Here is an 11,598-nt window from a genome sequence, read left to right on the forward strand (position 1 = left end):
TTGTGGATCTACTGGTGGGAATTGTATGGTTTCCGATGACATCTCCACAATGTTGTTTTAAAAAGCATGAGTCACTCTTTTTGAATAGGCTTCATGGACATTTATTTGATTGGCTCCCGAAAGCCCTGTGTGAGATTCTCCTGAACTCCTGCAAGTTTCAGTGCTGTTCCACGTGTACTTGTTTCCCTACAAGTCAATCATTCACACTTGGAAGCTTGGCAGCCCTGGGACCTGTGGTCCCTGGTCACTGGCAATGGTACTTGTCTGTTGAAAGTGAAAAGTCACTGTTGCCTTGTGTTATGTGGCTCACTGACTTTTAGCAACTTGTCATCATTCTTTCCTTGTGCTCTTGTCAGCTGTCCCTAAGGGCTCTGTGTGCAAACAATTTTCTGAGAAGCTCAACAGATATGAAATGAATGGCTATAGCCTGCTGGGATGTTTCCAAGGTTGATGACATTGCCAGGCAATAAAGGAGTTATTGTCCTTTCTTTTGTAAAATGTGTCATGTGCATAATGTTGATTAACCCAAAACAGAAAGGACCTTTCCAGTCTTTAGAATTGCTCAAATATGGGGAAATGATAGTTTTCGACTTTGAAACTTTTCTCAGTCCTATTATAAAACCACACTCCTATCCCTGGTGTCAGAAAAGAAGGGGAGAAAGAGAGAGGGACAACACCCTGTGGAGATGAGAATATTTGTTAGGCGGGCATGAATCATATTGGTAGAGCAGGATCTAGAAAGTCCTGTGATGGGGAACCCTCATCTCCTGGAGGCAGAATCATCCCCCGCAGATATCTCCAAGCAGAGAAGAATCTACTCTGCTTCTTCTGACTCTACTAAGAAGAACATGTCTGAATAATCTCCACTGGAGTTTTCCCCCTTTACCTGGCTAAATTTTCATAGATCAGTTAAGCTCTCTTCCCCTACCTCCTCTTCAAGCACTTGGACAAATTATTGTGTCTTGTGTTTTCCACCCTTGCCCATAGTCCTAGACTGTGAGAACCTCAGGTTTTACTGGCCCTGTTAGATCTAAACTGGACAGGAGTCTGGTATTTATTTCTGTGTCCAGACAGTTGTCACATGCAGCCAGATTGCCCATGACTGGAGATGTTTTACCAGTTGGTGTCACGATGGCCTTTGTCTTCTCTCATTCTGAATGCTGTCTGTTTGCTTTGGTTGTAGTGCCCTTAGCTGTGCAGAAGCTTTTTAGCTTGATCGAATCCCTGTATTTATTTTTGCTGTTGCTGCAATGGCCAGGGAGGTCTTCCTTATATTTTCTCAGACCATGGAATACTATTCGGGAATAAAAAAAGATGGATATTTTATGTTTACCTGTATGGAGTTGGAACACATTCTTCTTAGTAAAGCATCTCAAGAATGGAAAAAAAGGTATCCAATGTATTCAATGTTATTATGAAACCAATACATAAACAGACACTCACATGAATAATAAAACACAAATATAGTCTAGCAAGGGAAGGGTTTAGGAGAGAGAGGGGAGTGGAAGGGGGAAGGGCGATTGGTGGGAGGAGGGAGGACATTTGGTGGGATCTCACCTAATGTGCATAATGCAAGGGTATATTTCAAAATAAGAGTAAATTTTAAATGTCACCAAAAATAAGTGAGGTGATGGCTATGTTAATCAGTTTGGTTTAAGCATTCCACGTGGTATATCAAATCATCACATTGTGCCCCATAAATGCATACAGTTATGATTTTAATTAAAAATTAATAAAACAAAAATAGGTGTCCCTGTCCTTCCGTGCATCTGATCCACATCTTTGCCCACTGTGCTGAGAGCTGCTGCTGCCTTTCAGACAGTGGCTGCTCAGAGTTAGCGCCTGCTTCCCAGAGTCAGCGCCTGCTTCCCAGAGTCAGCGCCTGCTTCCCAGGAGCTCTCCCAGCGCTGCCCTCAGCTGTGAGGCTGAGCATGAACATGTTCCAGAGCTCAGAGGCTCCTTCTTACAGAGGTTGTATTAGCAGAAAACAGGCTTGGCACGTGGATTGGTGTAAATTACATTTTGAACTTATTTTCTCCCAAAATATTACAAATCTAGATTTATACATCAATCTGTTTGCCTTTTGTTATAGGGTCCATACACTCCAGAAACTTTGTCTTACATATTGATTTTTAAGATTGCTACTGATTGTTTTAGGTTCCAGGCTGTGAAATACGAAGGTGATTCCTTTCATTTGTTTTTGGTATTAACAAACTTCTATAGTCACAGCTTTTAAAATGATGACATCATCACTCTATTATGCAAATCTGTATCTACTTCAGCAAACTGACACTAACTGCCTTGGTTGAAAATTACAGTGAATATTGAATTATGTGTGAAACTTTAATTTTCTTAGAAGTGGGCTAAACAGAATGCTTTACTTAATTTTGTTGAAATGATAACCCGTAAGTTTTTATGATATCAGCTGCTCACTTCCCTCAGCAATTTCTAAATTCTTAACCTGTTATTTTCATTTATATGTTCAATATATTTTCCTTATTTTTCCCATTCTTCCATACAGTTTTGGATTATTTTTCAATATTTTCCAAAGAAATTTATCCAGGCAGTTCACGAATATTTTAAAGAAGACCTAGTCTTCTCATCCACTGTAAGTTTATATTTTTCTCTCTCAATTTTAAATGGTCCTATTCATTATAAGGAAAATTCTGTTAACTTCCCAAATACATGGGCAATGTTTTTTGTCTGGGAAAAATAAACTAACAGTTTGTGTATCAGTTCTCTTTCCTACAGCATAAGTGTGGCAAAGTTATGTACCGGAAATAGCGTCTTTATTAAAAGGTTATAATTTGTTGATTTTACAGTATAGATACAGCAACTAAACCATCAAACCATTCTAGACTGAAAATAGTAAACACATCCACCACTCTCTCAGGTTCCCTCCTGCTTCTTTTTCATCCATCTGTCCTTATCTCTTCAAAAAATACGGTGATGGCTATGTTAATCAGTTTGATTTAAACATTCCACATGATAAATCATCTCAGGGGAGAATGGGAGGCATTCCATTCTCCCCTCAGATGCTGATCTACATTTCATGTCTCTGCACCTTATAGACATGGGTTGTATTGTATTGTTGTTCCGGATTTTGTAAGTCAGCAGAATGATTTTTACATTCATACACACTTTTGGATTTTCATAGCTTATTCCTTTTCATTGCTGAGTAGAATTCCCTCATATACATCTACAGCATATTTTTCCTTGAACTAGGAAAGAGATATGAGGCTTAGATCTCTCATTTGGATTTTACCCTAAACACAAAAACACAGAAAGTAGCAGCACCTCTGCAAGATTCCCTCCTGTATCCTTGCACTTTGCAATTTCATGATGAGTTGACTGGGGAAAAATGCAACTGAGATTGTGCGTAGAATTGTCCAAACATAACAGTGATTTGTTAGCATTTTCCTAAATGTGATTCAACATGTATCTGTCCATCCTTCCATCTCTCCATTCATTCATCATACCATCTTATTTTAGATGTATTTTCAATTGAATCACAGACATCTATCTACATACTTCCTGCTAAATCATTTATCATTACTTTTGCTAACTAGAGTTCAATATTTCTTTTTTTTTGAAACAGAGTCTCACTTTGTTGCCCTCCGTAAAGTGCTGTAGCATCGGTAGAGTGCTGTAGCATCGGTAGAGTGCCATAGCATCACAGCTCACAGCAACCTCCAACTCCTGGGCTTAGGTGATTCTCTGGCCTCAGCCTCCCGGGTAGCTGGGATTACAGGTGCCCACCACAACACCTGGCTATTTTTTTTTTTTTTTTGCAGTTTTTGGCCGGGGCTGGGCTTGAACCCACCACCTCCGGCATATGGGGCCAGCACCCTACTCCTTTGAGCCACAGTCGCCACCCTCACCTGGCTGTTTTTTGTTGTTGTTGTTGCAGTTTGGCTGGGGCCAGGTTTGAACCTGCCGCCCTCAGTATATGGGGCCGGCGCCTTACTCACTGAGCCACAGGCGCTGCCCTAGAGTTCAATATATCTCAATAGATTTCCCTTTCAAAAACAAAGTCTACAAATCTTAAGTGTAAGTCACTAATTTGGGACAGTACTTATAACAGCAGAACCCAACCGCCTTTTAAGATCTATGATATGTTAGCCCAGAAAGTGACCTCTCCCTCTTCCCAGCCAAACCCTTTTCTCATCATAGATTACTTTTGCTTAGTTTACAGTTTCCGTGTACAGGTGGACACCACATCTACTCTTCTGTTCTGCCTTATTCTGACCAGCACAGTGTTTCCGACATCATTCACATGTTGCAGGAATCAGCGATTCATTCCTTTTTGCTCCTGACCAATCATGTACTGAGGCAAACCTGTTGAATGACTTTCTGTGTTTATGTCACTCTCTTGAAAGATTCATTTAGAAATAAGAAGTTGAATATTTAAAAGTGTTCTCTAAATCCAGAGGGATCTCTAGGACAGTCCTCAGAAACAGTCTGAACTTACTCAGTGGAAGCATTTGTGTTCTTTCACATGAGAATCTAATACAATGTCAAGGATCTTAGAAAATCCCACACCATTTTCATTAAGTCCACCTTGGTTTTATTAAGCACTCAAATATATTTGTTTCTGAATAAAGTCATCTCCTTATTATAATTTTACTTATCATAAAATGCTAAAGATCCACCTAGTCTGTGAGAAAAGTGTAATTCCAAGGGATTCTTGTACAAGATTAGACCCAGGAGAGGGCAGGGTCCCTGGGAACTACAAAGTGCAGTCCACTTGGGGACACCCAGTACCTAAGTGCTGAAAGGTTCTTGTCAGATAGGAAGTCGCTGGATTTAACCATCCCACAGGGTATGTGGACTTCAGAATATCATTTTGTATAAAAGAAATATGTATGATTCCGTCAATCACTTTAAAATGAATAAATTTGAAAATAAAAGATAAGCACTTTAGACAGAAAAGAGAGAAAAGAACATTCACAACACCCACATTTACAATGTCTAACTCCATATCGGTCATACAAAAAGCACAAGACTGGAAACTTTCAGACTTCTAGAGGCTTTGGAATTTCCTGAAGATGTTTGAGGATTAGTTTCCTCATGGAGGTTGATTAGGTATCTAAGGATGGGTCGTTGTGACTGATGCACTGTAAGTGTCATGGAGTTGTCTCACCATTATTATTATCAAATATTATTATTGCAGCTAGTGCAAATACTGCCTGATTATATTTGTCTTGGCATTGACATCTTGGGAATATTGTGGAAAACTCTTTTTATCGTGGCGTATTTTCAAAGCATTATATTTAACATTTCCTCCTGGAGACATGTCTTTGCGGTGAGTATACTAACATATACCAATGGGAAATACTAACAAAGAAGCAAAAATTTTTACAGCTGCTGGAAATTTGAATTTATGTTCAGGGGTATAAATTTCACTCAGTGCTGTCTTCACTGAATCCCACAAATTTTAGTTTTTCTTTTTTTATTAGGACTTATATTGAAGTAGGGTTTTTTTGTTTGTTTTATTTTTTGTTTTGTTTTGAGACAGAGTCTCACTCAGTTGCTCTGGGTAGAGTGCCATGGTGTCATAACTCACAGTAACCTCACATTCATGGGCTCAAGTGATCCTCTTGTCTCAGCCTCCAGAGTCATTGAGACTACAGGCATCCATCACAACACCTGGCTAGTTTTCTGTTTTTGGTGGAGTCAGGGTCTCACTATTGTTCAGGCTGGTCTCTGAGCTCAGGCGATCCACCCATGTTGGCCTCCCAGAGTGCCAGGACTAGGCATGAACCACTGTGCCTGGCCTGAAAGATTTTTTTTTTTTTTAATTTCTGTGTCCCTTTGAAATATATTGTTTAATCCTGAAATATTTTATAATATTCTACCTCTCTTCTATTATTGATTTCTAGATGAATATTGTCACCTGGGATAGTTACTATTCCTTTAAATTCATGAAGGTGTGTTTTATACTGCTGAATGTGATCTATCTTGAACAGTCAATGTGAGCTGAAGAACATGTGTCCTGCAGTTATAGGATGAAGGATTTTATAGATGCCAGTAGATCCAGTAGACTGATGGTGCTGTTCACTTCAACTACATCCTCATTGATTTTCTGCCTGCTGAATCTGTCAGTGGCTGAGAGTGTGAGAGTTTCCCAGTGCGGCAGTGGATTCATCTGTGTCTCCTTCCAGTTCTCTCATTTTTTGCCTAACACTTTTGGATCTCTGCTGTTAGGTGCACACACATTATAAGGGCTGTCAAGCATTCTTGAAAACTGGTCCCTTCATCATTAATGTGATGCCTCTTTAGATCCCTGACACCGATCCTTGCTCTGTAATGTGTTTTGTGTGAAAATAGGAATTGCAGCTTTGATGTGATAAATGCTAGCACTGAATATTTTATTGGGTTATGTTTTATTATCCACTTTCTTACTTATTACCTCTGAACTTACCTATATCTATATCTACATCTGTGAGATAATTTATGAAGGGTCTGACAACTAACCTTGCAGTCTCATCCTAGAGAAAGAGTTACATCTCATTACAGAATATCACTATGGTCACCTTCAAAGTGCTCCTTCTGAGAACAAATGTCCTTATATTTAAGGTGGAATTCTTGAAGAAATTCTATTGTTGGGTTATGTTTTATAGTTCCCTCTGCTAACCACTGCTTTTGAATTGGTATATTTAGATCATTTACATTTAAAGAGATTACTAATGTAGTTGAAGTATACCTTGTGCATTTGATATTGTTTTCTATTTGTTTACTTATTTCCTGTTCTCTTCTTTTCTTTTTGTTTGTTTATAAGGTTTTTTGTTTGTTTGTTTGTTTTGTTTTGTTTTGAGACAGAGCCTCAAGCTGTTGCCCTGGGTAGACTGCCGTGGCATCACAGCTCACAGCAACCTCCAACTCCTGAGCTCAAGCGATTCTCCTGCCTCCACCTCCCAAGTAGCTGGGACTCCAGGTGCCTGCCACAATGCCCGGCTATTTTTTGGTTGCAGACATCATTGTTGTTTGGCAGGCCCGGGCTGGATTTGAACCCGCCAGCTCAGGTGTATGTGGCTGGTGCCTTAGCCGCTTGAGCCACAGGCGCCAAGCCTGTTTATAAAGTTTTGATAGAGAATTTTGTAGCATTTCTTCTCTTGGCATATTAATTATACGTAACATACTTTTTCAATGTTTTTCTGTATGGAGATATACTTGAAATAAACATTGGTGGTAATCCATAATCCCTTTCAAATATCACTATACAGGCTATTTTCAGCCTCTCATTCCTTATAATCTTGTGATCATTTATTATTTATCCATAAATAATAATCACCAAATACATCGTTGGTATTACTTTTTCTGCTATTATATTGAACAAACACTTTCCCAGTTGGATCAGTTCAGAAGAAGAAAACATATAACTTCATTCATCCCTTCTCTACTGCTCTTCCTTTCACCATGCAGATCCCCTTTGCTCACCTATATTATTTTTCTTCTCTTTAAAGACCCTCTTGCAGCAGTTTTTGCCAGCCAGGTCTCCTGGAGACAAATTCCCTCAAATGCTATTTGTCTAAGGGAGTTTTTATTTCTTCTTCCCATTTTTTTTTCAAGAGAATTAAACCATTTATTGATTACACATGATAATGGTAGATACACAAGCTTCATTCTCATCTGTAATTTTATCTGGTACCATTATTCAATTTAGATATATTGCATAGGATATGCCAACAATCACCTTTATAACCAATAATTCCATGATTTTCCTTGGATGACCCCTTTAAATGGTGGGCTTCAGGTCACAACAGTAACCCTCAGTTCAACTACACCAAGGTTTCTGAAGACAATGGCTTCTTCACCCAAGCAGGTTGTAAATGAATTTCAAATAGAACCTGGCATCACCCTGAAGGAATTCTAGCTTCACACTTTTGGAAAGTTTACCAAAATGGCTACAGAGTAGACTAACTTTACACAGCACATTTAAAAAAAAAAAAAAGACATTTATTCAGCGTCGTGATCAGACTATTACATTTAGCAATCAACAGCATGGGTGCAAAAAAAAAAAAAAACTACATTAAAACCCTTTGTTGGAATGCTTTACACTTTCCACAGAACAGAAACTAAAATAACCTGTTATACAATTAGTCACAAATACAGTCCTCGAGTTTTTTGCCCATACACATGAGTATTGTCTAAAACATGTCTTCTTTGTAGCAGCTAGGCCCTGCCACCACTGTGCTTGGCTGAGTTCACAAATCTGTTGTAACCTGTAGCTTCCCTGTCACTTCTCTGGCTCTCCTCTCCTGCTAAGCTTTGTTTCCTGGGAATAATTAAAACCTTCTGCCACTGCCATAGCTACTGCTGCTACTGGAATCACCACAGCCACCTTGGTTTCGTGGTTTGGCAAAGTATTGGTCGCCACCACCATAAGGTCCAGAGCTTCAGCCTCCAAAATTTCCTCCCTTCATGGGTCCAAAATTTGATGACTGATTGTTGTAATTGCCAAAATCATTGTAATGTCCACCACCTCCAAAATTGCTTCCATCATTACCAAATCCATTGTAGCCATCCCCACTGCCACCATATCCACCACCACCACGGCTGCCACCAAAGCCACGACCACTGAAGTTTCCTCCACGGCCAAAGTTGTCATTTCCACCAAAACCACCTCCACGACCCCCACCAAAGTTTCCAGAACCACTTCGACCTCTTTGGCTGGATGAAGCACTAGCCATCTCTTGATTTGACAGGGCTTTCCTTACTTCACAGTTGTGGCCATTCACAGTATGGTATTTCTGAACGACAATCTTATCCACAGAATCATGGTCATCAAACGTAACAAAAGCAAAGCCCCTCTTCTTGCCACTGCCTCAGTCAGTCATGATTTCAATCACTTCAATTTTTCCATACTGTTCAAAATAGTCTCTTAAGTGATGTTCTTCAGTATCTTCTTTAATGCCATCAACAAAGATCTTTTTCACAGTTAAGTGGGCACCAGGTCTTTGAGAATCCTCTCTGGAAACAGCTCTCTTTGGTTCCACAACTCTTCCATCCACTTTGTGTGGCCTTACATTCATTGCTGCATCCACCTCCTCCACGGTGGCATGTGTGACAAACCCAAAGCCCCTGGAGCACTTGCTGTTTGGATCTCTCATTACCACGCAGTCTGTGAGCGTTCCCCATTGCTCAAAATGGCTCCTCAGACTCATCAGTCGTTTCAAAGCTCAACCCTCCAATGAAAAGCTTCCGCAGCTGTTCGGGCTCTTTAGGAGACTCTGACTTAGACATGAGGGCAGTGGAAAGAGAGACTTTAACGATGCTTCCTCGGCAGCGTCCACAGGCCTCTTCTTCCCATTTGAAAAACAATTTTTCAGAACCCAAAATTCTTGTTTGGTAGTGTTTTATTTTAACATTTTATTTATTTCCCTTTCTTTTTATTGTGTGGTTTGTAAAGAGAAGCCTGATGTCATTCTTATCCCTGTCACTCTGAAGGTAAGGAGTTCGTATTTTCCTCCCTAGCTTCTTCCAAGATGTTTTCCTTATCTTTAATTTTTGTCACTTTATAAGAAAATCTCATGTCAAAGTGAAGGATTTTTATCCTGCTCTGAGCTCATTGTATCTATGGTTTTGTGTCCATCATTAATTTTGGAAAATTGTCAGTCATTATTGCATTAAATATTTTTGCCTTCTTTTGTGATATCTTCATTATATATAGGTTATGCCTTTTGTCATTTTCCACTGGTCTTAGATTTTCAGAGTTCTTTTTTTTTTTAATTTTACATATTACATATGTGCATATGGAAGTTTCTGTCATCTGCCTACTGAAGTTCACCTTTTGAAGAATCAGAAAGACATGTTGGTTCTGAGGTTTGCCTCTAGAGGCCTCATAATTTTCTTCAATACCAGGCCATCCGTATACCAAAGTACCATGTTTTGGCATATTGTTTTGTGAGAGTCAATACTATGAATTTATTCTGTTGAATTAGTGATAATTAAGTCATGTTGGATTACTATTTTGACTATAAGAAACTATAAATATTTCTTATTAGGTTTTTTTTTATTGTTAAATCATAGCTGTGTACATTAGTGCAATCGCCTGTACCCATTCTAAGATGCACCATAGATGTGGCCCCACCCATAACCCTCCCTCCACCAAAACCTCCCCCTCCCTTCTCCTTCCATTCTTATTAGGTTTTGACATCAAATATAATTTTTTTTCTCATCTCTTAGATATGTCAGCCACCATATCAAGGTAAGATTTTTAGGTTTCTATTCTCTTTGTAATTGTTTCTCTAGACTGGAATATTATGTGGGTTCCGAGTCAATCAGGAGTAAATACAGTGACGTCCCCCCTCTGACTGACTTCTTCCTTCTTGAACACTGCACTCTTTCTGGGAGGAGCTCTGAAGGACAACATGGAGGGAGTTAGCACTGACTGAGATGAGAGATTAGATGGAGGCAGAGATCACAGGAGCAGGAGAAGAGGATGAGTTTACTTTGTAGAGAAATGTGTAAGAAGCAGTGATGAAGTGAGTCTGAGGTGTGGAGGGAGCACTTCAATACGATCTGGCTTTTGGGGGAACTGGGGAAATGATCAGGATACAACCTGAACCTGAGTGTAAGCTGAAGGCTTAGAGAAGAGCCCAGATATCACAGGGAAACTGTGTAGAAGTTTGAACAACATGTGGAGTGTGAAAGTGAAGAGAACCACAGATGCCCGTGGAGACTGCCTGGGATGAACTGGATGTAAAATCTAGATAATGACCCTGTACATTCTTCACAGACTTGAAGATCAAGTGGTGCCAAAGGCTAAGAGAGTCAGGGCAGATTCTTGGCACATAGTAGACCCTCAAGAGGGTCATTGTTACAGTGAATGCAGCACTGGTGGTATTGAGAAGATGATCTCAGAGCAGCAGAGTATGGATGCGTGTTGTCCATCTTTACAGTAGCTGGCAACATCCTCATCTTGAGAATGAAAAACCTTGTTGCACAGAGAGGTTGAGTTTTCCAGGTCCTTCAGAGACTAAGTTGTCCAGGCCAGTTTGTACTGTAGTATGTTTATGTTCACACTCCATGCTACAGGAGCTCCCTTCCTCCCCCCATCCCCACCCATCCTCACCCACCCACCCACCCCCACCCCACCCCCACCACTGGATCTCAAGCAGGAGAGCTTTCTGGGAAGCAGGAAGACACCAGAGCCTCTGGGTAGCCAATCAGTGGGCACTTTGAATGTCCCTTCTATGAAATTGCAGAGTTGGTGGGAGTGGCTCAGACCCCGGGGGGAAACAGAGTTTTCTGAGGCACCTGTGTAAATGCCTTGATAACTGGAGGTAGACGTGTACATTATAGATAGGATGCTTGCTTCTTTTATCAGTCCAGTTTTTTTCTGTGATGCAGATAAAACTATTTGAAGTGAGAGAATTCTCTAATATGAATTGTGTCTGTTGATTTGAGAGATACTAAGCAAAGTGATGTGTTTTCTCAATCTTTGAAAATATTTGGAGTATGAATTTCTTTCAAAATAGCGTATTACCTTTACATTCAGTTTCTTACATGTGGCCAGCAACTAACTTTAAAGATGATTTTTCGGGCACAATAATAAAACTAAACTGATTTTATCTTCATATTGCCAGACGGTGT

At 39.9% G+C, this 11,598-nt stretch overlaps 1 pseudogene across 1 annotated transcript; it reads right to left on the reverse strand.

Moving 5' to 3' along the window:
- Window positions 1-7,946: 7,946 nt before the first annotated feature.
- LOC128561476 (heterogeneous nuclear ribonucleoprotein A1-like) lies at window positions 7,947-9,258 on the reverse strand (annotated as a pseudogene). The gene has a single exon (XR_008373261.1). The product of XR_008373261.1 is annotated as a heterogeneous nuclear ribonucleoprotein A1-like (transcript).
- Window positions 9,259-11,598: the final 2,340 nt, after the last annotated feature.

This window comes from Nycticebus coucang, chromosome 12, assembly GCF_027406575.1.
Source record: "Nycticebus coucang isolate mNycCou1 chromosome 12, mNycCou1.pri, whole genome shotgun sequence".
Classification (NCBI taxonomy): Eukaryota; Metazoa; Chordata; class Mammalia; order Primates; family Lorisidae; genus Nycticebus; species Nycticebus coucang.